This window comes from Thunnus albacares, chromosome 20 (genome assembly GCF_914725855.1).
Source record: "Thunnus albacares chromosome 20, fThuAlb1.1, whole genome shotgun sequence".
NCBI classification, from domain to species: Eukaryota; Metazoa; Chordata; class Actinopteri; order Scombriformes; family Scombridae; genus Thunnus; species Thunnus albacares.
In genome coordinates this window covers 7133770-7156804 of record NC_058125.1, presented here as the reverse complement: position 1 = coordinate 7156804, position 23035 = coordinate 7133770, and the positions used below count along the sequence as shown (strand labels likewise).

At 39.7% G+C, this 23035-nt stretch overlaps 1 long non-coding RNA gene across 1 annotated transcript in view; it reads left to right on the top strand.

Annotated features, from left to right (window-relative positions):
• The window catches only part of LOC122971622, a 46008-nt gene continuing 22973 nt past the window's right edge, over positions 1–23035 (top strand). Inside the window, exon 1 of the long non-coding RNA XR_006399535.1 lies at positions 1–76. This is a non-coding gene — a long non-coding RNA (uncharacterized LOC122971622). The remainder of the gene's footprint in view (positions 77–23035) is intronic.

Sequence of the window (23035 nt, the reverse complement as noted above, 5' to 3'; positions counted from 1 at the left end):
GCTTTGTCCCAATGAGGAATTATCTGGAAGAAAAGGTTTTCAGTTATCACAGCCATCGAATAATGAAAGTGGTTGGGTAAGTAGTCATTTTAGAGCTCTATTCCTGTTGGAACATACCAATATGATTTTACATTTTTAGGTCTTAGATGCAAAAATATCAATACAGTTGGATCTGACTAAAGGTTCTTGACACACAAACCAAAAAGCCACTGCTGCAACAGAAACAAGATACAGCACACTGACAGAAAGAACACGGAAAAAGGATCGATCTTGTCCCTGTGAACTACTATATGTGCCAACGCCAGTCGCAGACAGACGGAAAGGTTACAGAGGTCACATGACATAATTCCTTGGAGTTGGTGACCTTTAAATGTAACAGAAAGAGCTGTTAAGTGTGGAAAAAGTCCACTGACTAGTCTGCTAGGTCCTACGGTCCCTGTGTCTGCAAAAAAGGGAGCTCTACAAATCTACAGTGTTTTTTCACACCCTTATAATCAAGCTTGTATTGAAGTAAAGTGAAACTGCAGACTTTTTGCATGTGAAATGTGTAGTTTGGTTTAGCTGCTGCAGGTAAAGCATTACAACAATGCAAACCTAGATTTCTGGTGTGCACTTTGAAGTAAGGTGTCCAAACATTGTAAAATCACACTGATGTGTATTGTCCTTAGTATTTGTTCAGTTAAAAGATAAGGCTGGCAATTTTCTATATTTTTCTTATTGTCAACAAATCTCATGTGCAGAGCCAAACCAACAGTGAACTGATCTTACAAGTATTGTGTGTGTATCCAAAGCCTAATATATCTTCTTCCTCTGTGTAGTGCTCTGTTGCTGTCCAAAACAACAACCACCAATGAAGGTCCACAGAACAGAGGAATAAGATATATATCAGGCTTTGGATACACACACCAGCCATATCTTTTAATCATTTAGCTGGTTGATTGAAGCTGTAATCAACATTTTGCATGTTTGGTGGCTCCAAATGCAACAAAAGGTCACTGCACTTCAGTGCTCACATATATGTTGAAAGTCAACCGCACGCTCATGTCAGCTGGTCTGTGATGACGAGACAAGAAGACAAAACATACAAACATTTAATAATGTTGAGTCCAATCTGATATTTATATTAAATGTAAGCAATTTTGAAAAAAGACAAATGCAAGTGGCATGTGGAGGTTGTATTGTATCATCTTCAGTCCCGCTTCCTCACCAGCGTGACAGTCTTTATCTACTCATGCTGTAAAGGCAAATAGTGTTTTACTCGCAGAAGTTATTATTTCCAAAGATACCAAACACATGAAGCTTGATTTTTGAGAAATGTGTAGGAAATGATGGATAAGACATCTAAAATATTTCCGTATGATGGAATGATGCAACCGTCAAAAAACATTTAGTCTGGGGTTTTTACATTTAACTCAGCGTAAACATCAAATAGCTTCAATAAAGAGCTGGAACAAGCTGATAAAGAATATACTGTATGTGAAACTGTCAGACAGTGTGGAATAAGGTGATTCTTACAACATTAAAGCTATTTAAAAGGGAAAATGAAAGGAAACTGAATGTTAAGACATCATATGACGCCATGCAAAGGTATTTCAGCTGCCAGTTTAACAGTAAACCAGGATTTGCAAAGAAAATACAAAGAGGCATTATAATCAGATGTATATAAGCTTATGACCAGGATGCGGGTGTTCAAATTAAAAATTGCTATATGAACAGAGAGTTTCTTTTTTGTTGTTTTCCTTTATTTCAAGTGGAGAAACATCCACATTAGACATAAGAAATTTCATTTGGGTGCCTCAATTATTAGGGAGTGAGTGGTTTTCACCTCCACTCATACAAGAAAATCTCAAAAATGTGCAGCCTTAACCGTAGTGCAAAGCCCTCAGATATTGAGCAAGTGATAAAGAAAAAGATGGGAGGAAGAGAAGGAGAGGTGGGATAACAGGGTAAACAAGAGACAGAGACACATGGAAGGATATTAAAGGTGGAGAGTGGGCGGACTGTGGTCAAGAGCAAGTAGCACATCGTCCCATCTGAAAAAGCCATCAGTCTCTGCAGGGCTCGCATGACAGGGGAAATGGTAGTAACAAGCACAGGACAGATGACATGTTTCATATGGATGTTTTCCACAGCACACAGCCAAGCAGACAAGTCACGTCACACCAGAGGCATGAGAACCGTCTCCGCCAAATAAACTGCGATCGTGAGCGCCGTGTCTTACAATCAAATTAAAGTAGTGCATAGTACTGTAGCTACTGAAAAGCAAAATTTGTGCATCTTCTATATATTGAATGATAAAGTCATAGCTGATCCTTTGGTAAGCAAAAGGAGCAAGCAAAAATTCTCCAAAAAAAGTTGACATTTTAGTGGAAGGAATAGTTTTAAAATTTTGTGAGTTAGATGAGAAGATTGATACCACTGTGTGCGAAATACGAAGCTACAGTAAGCAGCCTGTTAGCCTAGCTTAGCACAAAGACTGGAAACAGGGAAACAGCTAGCCTGGCTCTGTCTGAAGGTAACAATATCCACCTAAAAGCTTACTAATTAACAAATTGACAAATTGAAAACTTAAGTGAATAAACAACGATTTGTAGTTTTATGGAGGGTTATGTGTTGGACTATTTCTTAGCTGGGAATTACTTATAATTTGTGAATCTTTCTTGCAGAAACATCAGGAAGTCACTGTTCCTGGCACATAACCCCACCTAAAGCTGCATCTTGTCATTTTTACACTTGGATTTTTGTACAGATTAAACAAACAAGATATAACGTCTCAATCAGAAAACTTTAGAGGTGCTGGTAGGCGGATTTTGTTACGTTTGGACAAATCCCAAGCTAGCTTCTTCCCCCTGTATTTATGCTAAGCTAAGCCAAGCTAAGCTAAGTAGCTGCTGGCTCCAGCTTCATATTTAGCCTACAGATGAGAAAGTGGTATTGATCTTATCATCTAACTCTTGTTAAGAAAGCCATTAAGTGTATTCCCCAAAATAATCAAACTTTACTCTTTAACCAGGTTCTGCTTGGCTGGACACTGATTAGAAGGGTGAGTCTTTAGCATCTATCTTAAAGAATCAATTCACTCAAATAAAAAAAACAAAACAAACAACAGTGAATCTATTGGTGGCTAGCAATGCAGAGAGTTTTGATTTTACTCATCCAGGTTTTTAGATTCTGTGAGATTTCTGCCTCCTTCCCAATACGATTTAGGTAAATGGAATTTGCGGTAGAAAGTAGTTCCAATGAAAGCTGATCACACTGTGCAGATTATCAAAGCGTAACCAGAAGCATCTGCACAGCCAGATACAATAGGTAAGCGAGAAAATATGGTTTTACTTTGTAAAGCTTTTTAGGGTGAACTGACCCTTTTAATGACTCAATGCTATATAAAAAGAAATGGCATGGCTAGATGCATTCACAATCATCTACGCTGATAAAAGAGGTCATTATTTCTGTTACTCATAATCTATATATAAGACTGTAAGACTATAATCATATAAGACTATAATCATGTTCATAAATTCCTCATTTTAAGGCTCCAGACAGCATGGCAGCCCCAGCCTCTAACTGCCTTCCCTTGCGTCACAATGCATAGTTCTAATTTACAACACTGCAAACTCTTAATGAACAATGTTTGTCCCATTATAGACACTGATCACGGGTGACAATGCAGGTCAGCTGGATTTGAACCAGAACTAATCATACAGGCATGCCGCTGTGACGTCAGAGGCTCCTGAGTGACAGCACTAACCGTAGGCTGCCGTACTGATTACCATCCGATACCCCTCCACACGGGTAGTAGTTATAGGCTTGATACGGCTGACAATTACGGACCACACCATTGTTGGAGTAGTGTGAGGTTTAAAAGATGGAGCATGACAGACGCTGGTGAAACTCTTGGGTTTGGTATGAGCGGGGCAGGGAGGGTCAGGGAAGAAATGTTTATCTCATCAGTCTCTGAGGTCACTAGAGATGCAATAAGATGGTGTGGTGTAGGGTGGAGTGACAGCAAGGCAGCTAAGAATATAGCTCTGAAAATAACAAGGAACGTGTTTCTACTTCAAATGGGTTAACTCCTAAAACACTATTGATTTTTGAAAGCAAAGTTTTAATCAATACCTTGAGTTCATTCACCATTCTTTAAAAATGTACCAGTCAATGAAAGTATCAGTGGAGCAACAAAAAGTTTTTTGCCATCAAGAAAAAAAGTTTTAGTACTTTGCCAGTAGCTTTCAAAAAGCCTGCTACAATGACTGAACTTGGCCATTGAAGGAGGCCAAACGTTAAAGCTGCTAAACTAAATATTTTCCTCAATGGATCGAATGACTGTATGTGACAAGTGTTGTTTGTAGTGGCAAACACAGATAGAGTTATCACCCAACTCTGCAATTCCCTTCAGCTCTACACAACTGTTTTGCGTCTTTTAGCACATTGTTTTGGTTTTGCGGCCCAAAAATGTACTGTTTTGGTTCGGTTTCACTGTTCACATCAAGCTGGTGTAGAGTAGAAGGGAGCTGTTTTCACTGAAAGCTGAAAACTGAAAGAAGTGTTAAACTTTCTGTGTGTTACCTGCCCAGCAACAAAAGGCTGGTAGTGAACATTCACTATAGCTGTGAAAGAACCAGATGTTTTACTTGGGAGTTTTTAGAAAGAGAAAACAGAGCTAAAAGGAGAGTGACTGTTGGGATTACCTTTGCCAGATGGCAAGAAATACGACTCTAAATGGATGCTAATGTATCAGCTGCATTTGTGAATATGCAATGCTTTGCTATTAGAATATCCACATATCAGTTAACGCAGGTTCAGATGAACTAAAACAGGATTTGTTAAGGTTGAATAAAAAAAAAAAAAAGGCAAATCCCATAGAGAGCAGAACCAGAACTTCCTGGTTCCATTTCTATCTCACTCTAAATCACACTGCCTTTTTTTTCCTTTGTGTTTTAACACTGTTTTTAAATTTCTATCTTAACTAACAAATGTGGTCTTAAAAAAATTACAGTGGAATTTGTAATGAGTAAAAGTCTAGCTAACAAGTTAATGCTAACAAGCTAACTGTTGCTTATTTTTGTTCACAAACACCTCAAATTCTAATTGGGAGTGCTGTTATAGGTACTCATTTAGTATCTTATGGATAGTAAAGCCAGGGATCACATTGCACTTTTTCAAAAAGACAAATTACAGAAATGCTCAATGAGAGATTAGATTGAGGACTGAGCAGTGATGTCAGTAATTTTTCTCCCTATTTGAAAGCCAACAAAATAAACACTTGCCCACTCAAATCCCAGTATCTCCCCAGCATTGCTAGCACAAACTGCAGTTTGTTTATGCAGAGCGGGGACTTAGAATGAAAGTGGCAGGCAGTGTTAATGCAGGCAGTTTTCCCAGGAACAAAACGACGAAGGAAAAAAAAAAAAAAAAACAATTAATATTCTAAACCAATTCCACTCTGAGAATCTGCCCCCTCCTGAACCAATGGGTGGTCTTTTCAAATGCAAAATACTGCACAGCGACAAAAAGAAAGGTTAAGAGACCAAGAGGCTGTGATAGAGACAGAGAGAAAAACAGACAGATGGAGAAGGACAAAGAGGGAGAGAATATGCCGACTAACAACTCTGGAAAATAGAGGACAGTTAGACCATGCAAGCATAAACAGATAAATGAGTGAAAAAATGTACGTGGGAAAGACTGTTGACAAGCACGAAGGAAAATTTGATTGGGTTCTAATTGCTTGGGATTTAAGTTCTAATTATGTTTGTGCGTGTGTGTGTGTGTGTGAGAGAGAGAGAGAGAGAGAGAGAGAGAAAGGGGGAAGAAACAAACAAAAAAAAAAAAGCCGACCGCAAAAAGCTGTGTGTATTCGACAAGGTACTGTAGCTGTGTTGTGGTGTTTTTAATGCCCGCTCACAGGCAGCATGCCCTAATGAAACAATGACTTTAATTGCATTTCTGCTGCCATCCAGCAACATGGGAAAATGAAAAACACGACGTGAGCCCCGGTATGAAAATGAACTCATTATATAAAAAACAATGGAGAGCTGCATTTGTTTTTTGCTAATTTAGCTGAGGGGCAAAACTATGTACTGTAAGAGTTGGCTTTATGTTGCTGCGGGGCTGCTTTTACTGCATGAATCTGAGTCTGAACTATACTGTAGTCAAAACAGCTGCCAGTACATGGGTAGGTATGAACACACACACATTCCCAATACATACATACACCTCCATCTCTTTAGGATATTTACCCCTTTGTCCCTAAATGGCATTGTTTTTCTGTGTATATGTGGGTGAGTGCTGAACTGAACTCGCCCCTGGCCTCTGTGTGAGTTGTGTGTGTGTGTGTGTGTGTGTGTGTGTGTATTATTGGTTTGGTGACTGACCCATCTTTACAACCTCTTTCCATAAAGTCACTTCTGATCACAGCGGAAACTGTACATCAACGTTGAAAAGCCAGTCTGGACGTTTTTTTTATGACACTTTTACACAATTTGAGGCTGAAGCACTGAGTCCTCAGTCTCCCGTGGAAACAGGCATCTGTGAACCAAGAGAAGCTACAAGTGGAATCAGATGAATGAAGGCAGGCAGGGTTTACTACAGTACAAACATGTTTATCCCTGACAAGATTGGCAGTCAGAATGGGTTTCGAGTCAACCTCATTTTTTACTGGTACCGATACAAATTGTGGTTAACCCGAACAGAGCCACACTGGAGCACCAGCCACCATCAAGATAACGTAGATTTATGTACTAATATAGATAATGGGTTAAATGTATGGTATACTGGATATACTGTACTGTATATTACATTCGCTCTCTTGCATAGAATATAAGACCTGTCCGTTTTATTCTCGCCTGACGTTGTTTTCCACATGCAAGGCGCCTTACACTATGTCATTCAACTTTTCCAGATTTTTCCATTTCAGTCTCTTTCATACAGAATGTAATAAGTCTACCTTTACATTTATCCATCATCTTCCAAAATCTTCCTAAAAAGTTCATTAGATCACCAACATTACAGGCAACCGGCTCTTCCTGCTTCACGTCGCTCAGATATCGTCTCATATTGTTATCTTAAGCAGCTTTACAAGAGCAGGTGATTAAATGCCTTGCTCACAGGAGGCTTGACAACACTTTAGATGTTGGTACTTTTTCATTCACTTTGCCCATCTAGATTTTCAAAACCTATCCTGGATTCCAAATTGGCAACCTTCCCTTGACCACAGGCCTGTTACCTCTGCATCCTGACTGGTCAGCGGGCTTGATGAGTGTTCCCTCAGGGGTCTTGAAACTTTCTAGTGGCTGGTGGACTGATGAGGAGGGGCTTACTATTATGCAGAGGTTTATGAGCTTCTAGGGGCCTTGACAAATGGCCGCTGCTGATAAAACCCTATGAGTTATTTCACAGCAGTAGAACATGTCAGTGATGGAGTAAAGTGTACTGCAGAGCAAACTCCCCCAGGACTGAAGCTTATGGGCAGAGAGAAGTAGATACTGATTTACATGCAAACACACACACACACACACACAAGCACTAACTTGCACACACACATGCATGCTCAGACACCTCTCTCAGATAAGTAGAAAATTTTTTGATTGTAAAGCATTTCACTCAGCAAAAAGCATAATACAGAACATGCATTAATAAAGTCAGCCTTTGCTGAACGGCAGCCACTGTGGCCACAATTGACAATTAACGAAATAATGTGGAGAATGTTAAAACATGGAAACAGTAGCACAAGCAAGGAAAAATAACAGTCAGTGAACTGACTCAGTAATGTCTGCTATTTGTATATCTACTTTAAATCTGCTAACATCAGCTAAAATAAGCAACTGGTCATACCAGACGAAATCAAGCTGTAACGGCAAAATTCCAGAGTGTATTGGATAGAGCAAGGGTGTGTTTTATTGCTTGGGAAGTCTATTTTTTTTTTTTTTATTTCTAAGAAGAAGAATGTGTTATGTCTTCTTTCAAAATTTACATGGTGTCACTTTAATACCACTTATCTAGAGTCTAGTTTAGATAAGGATATTCTGCTATTATTATTATTATACGACAATATTACAGATAATAATTTCCTCTCAAAACAGTTGTTTCAGTCTAAACAGACATTTGACTTTTAAGTCTCATGCTGTCTTATTTTATCTCTACCTCCTTCCATCTGTCTCTCTCAACTTTATATCTTCTACTATCTCTGCTGTTCAGTTTTCTACTCCCACTAATAATTTCCCTTTCGGGTTACAGCTCTTCCAAACACCCACTCACCTCACACACCCACCGACCCAATGTGTGAACCATCCTCCCTGCCAAGAAACACACACACACACACACACAAAACCAGCTCGCACACATATACAGAGCCACCACATAAAACGGCTGCTGCGCTGTAATAGATAGGCAGAGGTTTGGATGGTGACACCCAGTATCCATCACTGAGGCTTATCTGTCGGCCGAGCTGGGAGGTTCAACACAACGTGGCCAGATGTAGAGGAGGCAGGGAGGGGAGGGAGATCGCACTGTTTCTGCTGTTCTGTAAACCACCTTGTGCACTGCGGCTCATGAGGCGGGGGACGTGGACCGGGGTGGGTGGGAGGGAGAGAGAAAATAAAAAGACAAGAGGGAGAGGGGAGAGAGTACCATGTGTTCCATACCAATAAACATTTACGTGGGGGAAAACAAAATGCAGCATTTTGGCTTCAGTCTAGTGTACACAGGTGTTCTGGCATAGAACTTTAAAAAAAAAACAACATTTTTTTTAGAAATATGCTTATTAGCGTTCTTTCTGAGAATGAGATAAGATTGATATCAATATGTCTGTATATTACACACACAGCTGAATCAGGATGTGTTAGCCTAGCTTAGCATAAATACTGGGGGCGGGGGGCTAGCCTGGCTCTGTTCACAGTAAAAAAAAAACTATGCCCACCAACATCTCTGAAGCTGTCAAATTCACAGAATGCATCTTGTTTGTTTAAACCGTACATGAACAGAAAAATGCAAAATTGACAGGCTAGAGTTAAAGGCATAGTTACATGTTGAACTGATTTATTGATGTACAACACTTCATCCATTCGCACAGTACCTCTGTGCAGCATCTCTGGCGACAGTGTGGGCTGCCAGACACAGACTGTAATGCACAGCTTTTGTTTTTAGTCATGATAGTACCAAACCTGGCAACCTTACTGTGACGGCAAGACTTCAAGAAGCTGCACACAGCATGTGCTCTGTGGTTTTATGCAAAGAAACAGCTTCACTTTGTAAACCCAAAGCCTTGATTGTCATTTTCATATTTTTATTTATGTATAGGTTCAACAAACAAGATAAAGAGTGTTAATTTGCCAGCCCAGAGGTGTTGGTAGACGTGTTTTTGAACTTGGCCCGGCAAGTTGTTTCCCCCTGCTTAGGCTAACCACATTCTGGCTTAAGCTCTGTGCTTAACACCCATGAAATTGAAATAGATCCTCTCATCCCACTCAGGAATGAAAGAAATATTTCTCAAATTGTTAAACTAGTCTTTTAAACCTGGCCATATAGCTGTAAACACAATACTGACGTTTTCTTTTTCTTATAAAGTCGATGTTGTGAACATGTTAGCAAGTAGTGGCTTATAAATGTCAAGCAGACACAAAGCGATAATTAGCGTTCATTTGCTGGAAATGGAGCTGATGAGAGCTGATGAGATTCAGTCAGTAAAGTAGCAGACCACAAAATCAAAACAATGAGCTGAAAGATGCTAAAATGCTCTGTAGAGCTTAGAGGAACTGTAGAGTCGAGCAATAATTTCCTGAGGGTTTGTCACTATGAGTGAACCAACTCATATAATGTACTCATTTGATTCACTGTTAATATAATATTATTGATTAGAGCAGCTTTAAAGAATCAGAGATGGGAATTCAGCAGAGCTAACAGGAGGAGGGAGTAAATGAGAATGTGTGTGTCATATTCACAATATAAATGTTATCACGAATCCAGGACATGTGCATGTCTGTTGGCCGAGAAGATAACCTCTATGATGTCATCAGCAGTATCTGGCAGCACTCAGTGGCTTTCAGTAACACACGCACACACACACACACACACACACCAGTTAGACCTCACAGCTTTATCACACCCCAGACCTTCAAAAAGGGGCTTATCACTAATCAAAAAGTCATGATTTACAGCAGTGGATCACCCTGCAGCGCTTACACAACGTTTTCTGAGTGACTAAACACATGTTAGAGAGACTTGTAATACTGGGAACTTGGCCAGGTCATCTGCTGAAAGTATTCCTGGATGTAGATAATACGAAATGAAACTTGTTGCTGAGTCGACATCAGGACTGACTATTAGTGAAAAGTGATTTTGTAGATAGTCTGCCTCAGTCGGTTGGCTTTAGAGAAATACAGAAACAGTGCAAAAAGCAATCAGTTAATTGTCATTAATGCTCAAACAGAAGATACCTTTTCATAAATCATTGGATCATCTTTAGTTGTCATCAGTTTAAAGGTAGACTGTGTAGATGTTACTATATGTTCATTTTGTGGCTCTGCTATGGGTGTGTTTGTTTCAAGAAGTGAAAAAAATGGTTAACAGAAACAAAAAAACAAGAAATATACCTTCCAATAAGGTCATGTGAAGTTTTAAAGAAAAAAGGTTAAGTATCTGGACACTAGATTTGACTGAAAAAGGTATCATTTATCAGGCACATGGCCAACATATAGACACCAAATTAGTTACATCGGGCTGATGTCGTTATTTGCACAATTAATGGTAGGACTCCATACATAACCAGAATCAAATACATTATCAGTGCCTGAAAGAATGACAAAAACAGCCTGCTTCACACAAAATATATACAAATAATTGCTAAACTGTTAACTAATAATTGTTAAATTATTTGATGTAAAATATAGTATTGAGAGAAAGAGATACAATATAACAAGATGAGTCTATATAGAATTGAATTGACCAGATAGATAAAATTCTTTATAGACAAAATTTACATACAAAGAATTTAAATTTAATTCAAAGGAAGGAAAAATACTTCTTTATATAACCTCCACATTTCTCATTTCACCTCCAGAGCCACATTGGATGCTTTCACAGGCTACCCATGATGCTTCAACTGAACATGATGTGTAAAATCTGAGAAGTGCCCCTTGAACCTCAATAATATAAGGAAATACAGACCCAACCAAATGTAACGCAAGCAACAGCCTAAATAGCTGATAGAGACAACCTGAGTTAACCTTTCCCTGTTATGTTTTTTTTTATTTATTTTCCTCCCCATACTAGACATCATTTTATCAACAACGCAAAACACTGATCATATTTTTATTTGGACAGAGGACCAGAGCAAATAGTGTGTGTGATTTCTAAAGTTAGTCCAGAGATTCAACAGATGCAGTAAAACGTATCATCAGAACTTTCCATCATGGTAATTGATAGGCTGTCTGGGGAAAAGGAGCATTCCTGTAGCCTGACTCCCGTGTCTCATTTTCGCTAATAGGACATCGCACTGGGGAGATTCTGGCTCCGAGGAAACAAGGAGCTCGCGTCGGCGAGAGCGGCCAGGGAATGCAGCAAGGCAGACACAACAACTAGAGAAAGTAGAAGGAGAGGAGGAGGAGGAGGAATGTGGATAGAGGCTTTTGAAAGAGGAAGAAAGTGTACAGAGAATGAGAATAATAAAAGCGAGAGGTGGAAGACTTGCCGAAGTAGCAGTCTCTGTTTTTTTGTTTTACGCTGAGGGATGAGGTCCTGAAGCTGTGAAATTCAAGTCATAGAGTGGGAGAGGTGGAACCAACACACACACACACACACACACACACACACACACACACACTGAGAAGTGTTTATGCTAGCAGATGCTTCAGACATACCTGATTGAAAGACCATTCTGCTGTGGTCTTTCATAATATTGCATCATCTCATAATATTACAAAGCTTGGTAACATGAGGCACTGCTGTGAAAATAATAGTAATAGCAGGCCAGCCTGAGGGAGTTATGTTTGCAGCAGAAGCAGAAAAGGGCTTAGAGTGGCTGTTAATCATGGTATTACGCTCTCAAACTACTGATGTATGTTGCAATCTTCCCAAAAGATGCACTGTACCTGTTGCTCTCGCTAAAAGACGTTAAAGCCGGCCGTTGCAAACACGACTTGCGAGACAAAACCTGCTCGTAATATATTTCTGTGTCAAATGATGTAAAGTTAATCTTACCTGATTGGTTGACTTAATATTTCCACTGAAATTCAAAGATTGATCGATGAAAGGAATCACTGAACATGAGATTATTGGTGATAACTTGAAACTAGGCCTTCCTGTGTTCGGCCTGCACTTCCTGACTTCCCTAAATCAAGTATGGTGCTTCTTCTTCTTTTTCTGGTTTTACAGCAGCTGGCATCCATACTGCTGCATTACTGCCCCCTTCTGGACCTAAATCCTGTTAATCTCCAGCTCCTCTGCAGTCAGTTAATCAGTCCAGTTGCTTTTAGAAAACCAAACAGCCATATTGTGCCCTCCCTACTGCCTCCACTCTAATATACTTTTTACACTAGTCTCTAATAGTCTTAATAGCTATAATTCTGTAATCATTTCCTGTTTGTCTACTATATGCTTCTCGCATTAGTGATGAGCAAAGCAATTCTTTCATTCAAAAGATTTGTTCACGGAATCGTTTAGTGCTTGACCGGAGCTCAGAGTGTGTAGTCCCACTCACTCAACTGAAACACGGCTGAACGTTCAGTTCAGCTCGCTAACCACTGAACTGATAAGCCAGCGAGCTGAGAATTTAGCTGGATAAAGATACCGTTTGCATACTGAAAGCTGCAATAAGTCCTACCCTATTATATACAGCACACATATTTTCACAACACCTAATTATGAAATAAAATATTTGGTAATTCCTATTTCGAAACTTCAAGACATGAGAGGGAGAGAGAGAGAGAGAGAGGGCTGGGTCTGAGCCACTCAGTGAGTGGGAAAATCATTCAGGCCAGGAAATATAGTGCGAAATACAGCCCCAGTCAGGCCACTTTTTAAGCGGGGAGTTTCCTGCATTCTGGTGACTTTTAGTGCATGTGAATAACAAACTAATGAGCCAGCAACTGCTTAGTACGATGTACTATTACGAACCTCAAAGAAAACCAAAGGTGCATATCATTAAGAAGGGAGACAACACAAGGATTAGCCTAACTTTTAACCAATACTTATTAAATAATAAATAACTACATAAACACCTAATATACTAACAAAATAGAAAATGTCTTGTACCTGCAGGTTGCTCTGAGGTTGTGGCTTCTTGAACCAATGCTACTCTCTCCACCTTCAAAAAGAACAAAGCAATAGCACAGCACACCATATCTTTTAATGTACCAATATGACAAAAAATTTCACCAAAACAAATGAATTTTCAAATAATATTGACCACATTAACTAGACTACACCTGCCAATTATACCATCAATGTTTCTGAGGATATTAGAAAGGGAATTACCATTTTTATTATCGATTGTGGGGTTTCTTGGCAGCTTTAACGTTGACGGGACGATGATGACGCATCAGTAACGTTAGCTACGTTAGCTAGATAGCAAACGTTAGCTAGCTAGCATGTTTATTTACTGACTGACCTGGTGGCATTTAGCGGCATATCCTGCAAGTGCCTGTCTTTTTTTTTTCTCTTTCCCTCTCTGCTCCACCTTTCCTCTTTTTTCCACCGTCTATCTTGCTGCTAATTTATTTAGCTGCACTAAGTGGGCCATTTAGCAGGCCAGGCCACCGGGAAAAGTCCCGATGCTCCCAATTGCCGGTCAGGCCCTGCTCAGGACTAACGTTAACTGTTCCTTCACAGTGAAAGGATCTGAGACAGTCTCAGCCACCCATTTTTTCATATAGCATGTTTCACCACACATTTTTAACTATGAGAGGTGGTGAGATTTCAAAAAAATTCAAGGACTGTCAAACATAACCTAGCTCATTTTAAATTTATTCAAAATCTAATGAGTACAAATTACATTAGATATCATACAAATAGAAACTATTTATACTGTACATTTAAAAATATCAAAAGAAAATATTAACATTTATTTAGTTTATTACATACAGATTGCCGGTACAGCTGTGTTGTGAATGAAAGCAGTAACATTGCAGGGACAAGCACGTGAAGGGTTACGTCCGTCTTTCCCAGGTGATTTGATAACTAACAAGCAATACAAGTTCTTATGTTAACAAACAGGCTCCTTTTTCAAGAACGAAACTGGACAGATTCAGAAATACGGGAGCTCCTCTCAGTCCGCGCAGAGCTGTTGGCATTCATCAGCGCTGCATTACCACCATCCGCTGGACTGTCCTTTGCCCCATCTATTCCGGCATTGCCATGGTATGTGTGAAAAGGTGCAAGACGGAAATGTTCCTGAATGTAGCTGCATGTGTGAATAGTGAAAATCATTTGCACTGCCTGAAAAGTCATCCCAGTAATTTACTGGGAACTATGTTTGAAAGAGGTTTTATAAAATTTACCACCAGCACCTCTAAAGCTCACTCTTTAAATTTTTATACTGTTTGTTTAATCCTTACAAAAACTGAAGAGTAAAAAAAGACACTTTGAGGTTTTACAAGGGGAACAATTTCTTGGCTGAGAACAGTAACTTCCTTCAGGAGTTACTCTCAGCAAGAAAGGAAAGTGTATTTCTCAAATAATGTCAAACTATTTCTTTAATATTACCGTATCCAATTCTCAGTATACTTATTATTAGTGCCCTTTTCCCATTTGTTCCCCTACTTCTTATGATATCAACTCTATTTTGGATTGAGAGTAAATGCCGTCCTTTTGGTGCTTTATCCTCCTACTGTTATTACTCTCATTCCCTCTCTGATTTTGAAAGTTTAATATTAATTTCTGTATTTTTGCCCAATCTTTTTAAGCAGTTTGCTTTCTTATTTCTGCGGGAATACCTACATTATATATGCTGGTACTAGGGTTGTAACAGTGCACCAAGTTAACGGTTCGGTATGTACCTTGGTTTTGGGGTCACAGTTCAGTACGATTTCAGTACAGCAGGGGGACACAGTTTAGTTGTGCTGCAGTGGAAAAGGAAAACAACTTTTCCGTTTCTTGAGTCAGGACACCTGCTGACAGCTGTTTTACGCTGATTTATGGTCTAACTTTATATAACGTAGTTCAAACTAGCTCCACCTCCAGCAGTAACATGCTGCTTACACACTGACGCTTTAGTATTAATAATCTAATGATGTCATATATAATAATATATCAGTCAGAGGAACCAAACCACTACTTTTACTGCAATACTTTAACTACATTTTTCTCCCTCAGAACTGGTTCTTATGACGTGCTGTCTGACCACATCAGACATCAAATGTGTTTGTTGTTGTTCTGAACAGCTTCACTCATAGACGGAATGAAAAGCTGACCGTCACAGAGAGGGGAGGGGGACGGGGAAACGCGGTATCGTTTCATTACGGAGATAACGGATCATATTTTAATAATAGTGTTATGGGTCTCTCGTTTGTCATTCTGATGGTAGGGTAAGCCAGGCTACGTTGGCTAAGCCGGCTAACATACCCATAAGCATGCTAGTGGTGCAGTGCCAAAACGTTCCAGGTGGAACTTGTGCTCTGGAATTATTGTTCCGCACATTGAACTAAGTGGATTATTAAACTATTTTGACAGTAATTGTTTGCGTCATGGAGCATATTCTTCATATGACTGCATGCACTGAACTGTAATGTCCATACCGTGACGGTTTGGGACAAATACACGTACCGTTACACCCCTAGCTGGCACCCACATGAATGACATCTCTTTCTCTCAATCAACTATTCTTGAGTTAGTAAACAAGATTTCATATTGCAGATCCTGATAATTGCTCGAGTCACCTGATTTAATACTTATGAGTGCTGACTAGGACTGCAACTAATGATTATTTTCTCAATTAATCCATCAGCTGTTTGGTCTATAAAATGTCAGAAAATGGTGAAAAATGTCAATCACTGTTTCCTAAAACCCAAGATATGTCCTCAAATGTCTTGTTTTGTCCCATCACAGAGTCCACAAAGCAAAGATATTCAGTTTACTATCAAATGATCAGGTGGTTTGTCCTCAGATTTTGACTTAGTAACTGGAACCAAACATATCTGTTGGTGGATTATCTTTAGATTAACTGATGCCGACAATAAACATAGACTCAATACTGCCACACTAGAGAGTGGACTGAGAATTCAAGGCATCCATCCATTTTCTAAACCCACCTATCCTGTAGGGCCACACACACAATACTGGCATTTCAATAGCCGTTGACAATAAACATACCATCCTTCACATGTTGAAAGGGTTAAAGGTTATCCTCGACAGCTAAATATCCCCTCACTTTCCGACTTCATCATCCATCTTTTTATGGCATTCATGTTAAACTTCCTTCAGGAAATTCATTTTTTCCAGTATTCCTTATCCAACAGCATGTGACTGCAGAGAGACATTCTGTACTTAACAATCTACTCAGTCATCTTATATTCTTTCCTCTGTTGATTTCAGTTAGTCTTACATCTTTCTGTATGTTGTTAGGAGTGATTATGTATTGTATTTTTGCTGCCAGCTGGAAATTCCCAAAGACAGACTATGAAGTATTAAAGTCTATTATCTAAGCCTTTAAAGAGGCTGTTCTTTACTGTGATTGTGGGCACAAATGGAATGAAAACAGAAAAAGACAGCATGTGTGCTCAGAAAGGCAGAATTAAGAAAACAATACTTATGTATTTTTAATGTTGTCTATGGAAATAAAGACATTTTCTGTAGCTAATACGGTTTTACAAGCGCAATTCATTATGCCAAAACCTCTGCCAACAGTTGGCCTCTTTGCATAATTTGCCCTGTGGCTACTGGCTCAGTTAACAACCAACATTTTGATGCTTCACACATTAAATCATAATATGTTTGTGACTTCAAATTGTACCGCATATAGCCGGAAAACATACTGCATTTTGTGCCCGGATCTAACAAATCCCTTGTCGGCCGTAATAAGATTTTTTACCTTCCAAATTATGATGTTCCCTCCTCTGATTCAGGAATATGAATTACACTTCCTCCCTCTCTGATTATATAACTCATTTCGTCTATAGCTGCTGCTGTTAGTAGCTAGTAGTAGTGGCTGCTCCCTTCCTCCACTACTCAATACATTTGCATGCAATTAAGAAATCAGGTCGGAGAAATTAGATTATGCAGGTAACTGGGCAACATGTTTATATGCACTACAGTGGCCTGGTTAATGTAAACCCATGTGTATTTTTTTTAAAGCATTACTACTGTTGTAGTAGTGAAATACAGGTACTTCCTGCACAGTGGGGTGGGGAGAGCCACATGTTGTCCAAAGTTCTTGTTAAGCACATGAGTACTTGTAAAAAGCCAATTAGAAACCTGGTCGCTCGTATACATGGCCAACAACACAGTTAAGGAGAAATCTAGCTAGGGAAATCAACATTCTCTCACTCTCTACCTTGATTACAGTGACCAGATTTCTAGTTTACCTGATGTTTAAAGTCCCCCTCCACTCAAAAATATGTTTTTCTTCTTGTTCCTACAGCAGAATGATGTATACGCAGCGTTTGACACCGGAAGGCTGTTGTCACATTCATCGAAAATCAGGTTTTATGGGGCGGGCCTGTGAGCACAATTTGTGACATCTCAACTAGCAAACTAGCTGGTCTGGTATACAATTTACACAAGTGTGAAATGGAAACTTGAAGCCTCCAGTGCACATACACTGAGAACAGACTTCAGTGAAGTAGGAGACATCTTGTTTCCAGCTGCTAAACATGTGATATCAAACATATTTGCATATTCAGACGATATCCATATATCCATATATCCGTAACCATATCAGACAGATATCATTGTTCCGAGCAGAATGTTTTTATGTCTTATTACATGTCTGGAGGGAATCTTTAATAAATCAGCTCGCTGGAGAAAGCAGACTGTAAGATATACTGACTCTCAGCATTAACATACAGTGAACGCCAACAACAGAACATCTTTAGGGCTTTTGCAAACTTTTTGAGGTGTGACCATCATTTGTGAGTCATCCTCAACTCAGAATGCACTCTAGGCTAGTTGCACTGTGTTGCAAAGAGACCTCAGCTCTGTGATCAAAAGCACACACACACCAATATGGAATCTAAACGAAAAAACACCTTTCGGAACGAGCGCTTTGAATGTAAATTTTGTGCACGACATTCCAGCTGTTCGAGCGGAGCAGCCCAGCGCGATCTCAGTGACTAACAGCAGAAGCCTGAGATCGCTCTGGGCTGCTCCCAGGTGTAAATGTATGATATAGTGTGAGTGTGAAGAAAGGCAGAAGAGCACACATGCTGAGTGAATCTCTGCTGGATGAATAACGTTTAATAAAGTCAAATAAAACGCAGTGGGAAGGCCTGTTTAACCAAACAGATCACTTGGCTGGAGCTCAGTCTTACATAAGAAAAATTCAACAACAACCTTAAAGTTAACTCTTTCTCTCTATTTCACGTCAAATGAAACTCGTTACTGTTGTATATCGTGATCGTGTTTGTAATTTTCCCCTTTAACAGCAGCAACAGCTCCAAGACAAGACAGATGAACATTTGGCCAGCAGATTTTCCTCCCTCCATTTTTTCCATGTTCTGTCTGTCCCTCGTTACTATTAGCAGGCGAAACCGAGAGGTTATTAGAAAAACATTATCAGGCAGCGGCCATGGACCTGACAGGGAGCCAGAGAAAAAGAGAGCGAGGCTGAGAGATTGAGGGATAATGACAGTAAAACCGAGGAGATGATGTCGCCCCTGAGGAGTACCAACTCCTGTGTGGGAGTTGGGTGGAGGAGGCAGAGCTGAGACTCATTGCTCACACAGGAGCAATCTTATCTCATTGTCATTAATAGCATCCTGCTGTTCATGTTGTCTTCTGCAGCACATCAGGGACCTCCACTGCACTATTTCTTCCCTTTTTTTTTTATTACAGCGCACATATGACATATGAGTCACAGAGATGGACGGGGAAATTTTATACAGTGGGTGTTGTTACACTATCATTGCAACAGAGGATGTTCGTCTGGACTTGCTGGAAGACTATCATAAAAATCATAAAATTGAAGTTTATTTCAGTCATTTATTTTTTATTAGTTGATTTCTGTAACGTATTTAAACTCCAGATTTACACATATTAACGCTTTGCACCCGAGGGACATCATTTGCGTCAGAATTCATGCCCTTTAAATATAAAAATCCCACACACAATCTCATTAACATGGTTCATATATCCTGGACAATCTCCTCTGTCCATTCATATATGGATATTCGTGCTGTATGGAATAGATAAAGACAAAAAAATATACATTTTGAATTTACCATTTTCATTTTCTTTTTCATAAAAAAGCATTAAAAGCATAAAATAGCATTTCTGAATAAAAACAAGCAAACACACCCCATCCTTCCCATATAGTTTAAAGGCTCATGGCATTATAAATCTTTAGGGCGGACTATCTGTTTGTGACTCGTACAACAGTCCAGAACCACTCCTGAATTTCATTCATACCTAAGACAAAATTCTAAGCACGATAAAATTGGTGAATGTGACAAGTTCTCTTAAATCACTCATATATGCCTCTTAAAAATGAACCTGTTCATACAAGAAGTTCTTGCATGAGGCCCAATATTTATTCCAGGCTCTGACCTCATCACTCCCCAACCCTGCAGCGCACACTTGCACCAACAGAGAGAGAAATTGGGGAGTGATGATAGCAGATATTTTAACCCCCCGGCTTTGGTTCCAGCTAAGACCTATTTTGAGTGTCGTTTCCCTGTTTTCACCTCAGTATGTTTCCATTCACACGAAAGCATCGTACCATGGCCAACAGTTAATTACAAAGAACAACAGGATGGCTGTGTTGTTGTCTTGTCACATGCAAAAAATAATCCCAACATGCAAGCCTTCACTTTTTAGTTCTTTGTTGGTCTAATTTACCAAATCGGTTCTTTTAATGTACTGAAAGCACAAACACGAATGTACTAAAGTTACTGAAGTTTAATTTGTGACTATATGCTTAACAAGTCCTGTAACAGAACTCTATGAAGACCCAATCATGCAACCTAATATGACTATACTTTTTACCTTACGGTCTTCCTCATCCTGATAAAGCTGATTGTTAAATTGTTTTTTTATGGATCTGGGCAAATTTTGAAGAAGACTGATGATAGCTGCTAGTAGCTGCTAGCATTCACTGAAAAACAGGTCAGCTGTCAAAACAACAGTCAGCCAGAGAGCACTCAGGACATACAGAGAGGGAATGGAGGAAGGGAGCAGAGATGTGAGGAGGAGGGTAAAGGAATTCTGGGATGCACAGACCCTCCTCAGTCCCCCCTTCCCTCCCTCCTTTCTCTCCCTTCCTCAGTCAGGAAACCCCCAGCGGTTTTGAGTGGAAACCAGATCTCTCATCTCGAGTCTGCATGTTGCGCTGGGATGTCCCGGGCTCATTATCCTGCTCATTATACTCCCTTTTATTCCCAAACATAAATACTATCTCCCCCATGTCTTTGTCTGTCTCTCGCTTTCTCTCTATCTCTCTATCTCTCACTCACTATTCCTGTTTGTCTGTCTCTCTCTGTCACTGTTTCTGCCTCTCAACCCCCCCTATCACCCCCAGCTCCAGGTCCCAAGTTGACCATTAGAGGGCCAATGATGCAATCAACTTCTCATTAGTCATCATGATTGACAGCTGGCATTGTGTGGGGAGGGGTGGCACATTGGTGGGTCGGGCCGTCACTGCTGGGCAACTTCTTGATTTAATTTCAAGACAGACTGAGGGGAAGGAGGAGGAGGGGAGGACAGAAGAGAGAGAAACACATGCAAAGGTGTGTGTGTGTGTGTGTGTGTGTCAGACACTGGCAGGTCCAGAGCCAAAGCCAGACAGCAGAGAACTGTCAAAGAGGAGGACATGTCCCTGACAGCTTACATCAAAATTTTTCAAAGAAAAAAGTTTAAGGTCAAAGTTGACTATTTTTCCTTATTTTTCCAGAAATTTCGCAAATCAGATGCAGATAATAGTAAGATGAACTGCTCAGTCCTCCACAAACAATCAGTGAAACTATTTAACTATCCGGAGATACAGACACATGTTTATGTGCACGTCATTACTTAACACATTGAAATCAAGATTCCCTGCAGATGCTGGGGAGTGCTGAGAAGCGTTCAAGTCCAGACTCTAACCTCTGTTATGGCCGGCGCTGTGCTCAGAAACAGCTGTCCTATCAGCAGCACATCACCAAACGTTTTCTAGTAGCTTACATATATATACAGTGAGGTTCTGCACATTTACGAAGTCTGAGACCACTTTCCCATTCAAGTGAATGGGAAAGTGGTCTCAGACTTCGTAAATGTGCAGAGTTTGACACTAGAAGGCTGTTTTCACATTCATCTGATATAAATGGAAAGTTTCTCCGTGCTCACCTTAAATCTGAGTTTAAGGTGCGTACCTATGAGTGTGATTTGCGACATCACAACTATTTTTGGTTTAGTGTGCAACTTGTGAGGTGGAAACCTGAAGCCTCCACTGCACATACACTGAGAATTGACTTCAGTGAACAAAGAGACGTCTTCTGTCCAACAGTTAAACTTTTAAAATAAAAAAAATATATGTATATTCATAGATTTTGCAGTGAGGGAGAAGAAGTAGGTGAAGTTTTAAGAATTTCTAACGAGGTAATTGAACTTTTTTGGGAAAAATCAGTACAAATTATTATTCAAAGCAGAGACTTTTTATATGTGGTAAAATGTGTGGAGGGAATGCTTAACAGATGCATCAGTTGGTGAGTCTAACTATCACATGTGGCTGTTTAGTTGATAGTTTCATATTTTGTTCTTTCGATTAATCACTTTCTGTTAGTGGAAAAGATTTCCTACCAATTACCATACTTGACAGCATGAATTTACTCTAAAAGAACTTAATTGTTCCCACTTTATGCAAGAGACAGACATGTCAAGCTGACTGTTTGCAGACACTCCAGTCTGGAGTGTAGTTACATACACTTCACTAATAATCCATAGAATTACACAGAATACAGAATTTCTATTTCTTTCTCCTTCATTCTCTCAACCTTTGTTTCTCTGTTTCTTTTTCATATTCTCAACATTCAAGCCTTCTCAAGGAGGAGGGTTGTGAATGAGTTGACACACGTTCAGTGCATTTACATGGACTTGAGTATCCCAATTATGATCACGTTTTTGAAGTATCCCGTTTTCGTGTTTTTGGGCACGTAAACGTCTTATCCCGATTTTGAGAAACCCGATTATGCTAGCTGGAGTATTCCGAAAGAAACCTGGATACTGTTGCATATATACATCTTATCCCAGTTTCTGAAAGCTGAATGCTGACTACTTCAGCCAAGTGACTTAACAGAGACACAAACAACGGCGAAAACGAAAGCATCTCACTTCTGGAGCGATGAAGAAACTGAGTTTTGTCTTTTGGTGATGAAAGAATTAAATATACTTGGCAGTTTAGATGTAGAAAGTATCGAAATGCTGACTTATTCAAGTCTGAAGTATACAGGCTACAGGACGCCAGTTTCCTAACATGTACAGTGGAGCAAGTCGGGTCACAGTGGAAAATACTAAAGAAACATTCCTACACGGGCAAACATCAAAACAAAAGAAGCAGCTCTGATCCAACAACTTTCATATTTTACAAAACATCCACTGCTCCCTTGTCTTACATGGTGGCAGTGACAGCCTGACACTGGTCAAAGTGGAGGACATGTTTAATATTTCCTGTTGCTCTCTTCTCCACTCGCTGGCAATAAGGTGAATAAACCAAATCCACAACACAATGTTGGCATTTAATAGTGCTAAACCTGCTATAAGCCAAAGTGATCTCATGTTCAACAGCCACAGTCAAATTCATTAAAGTTACAGATCCGGTTTGTGTTGTAAACATCACAGGCGCCTGTGTCTCTGTTTTCCTTGTAAACGTAATACCCCCGAATATGATCAAAACTGGGATAAGCCTCATAACCAGGATACC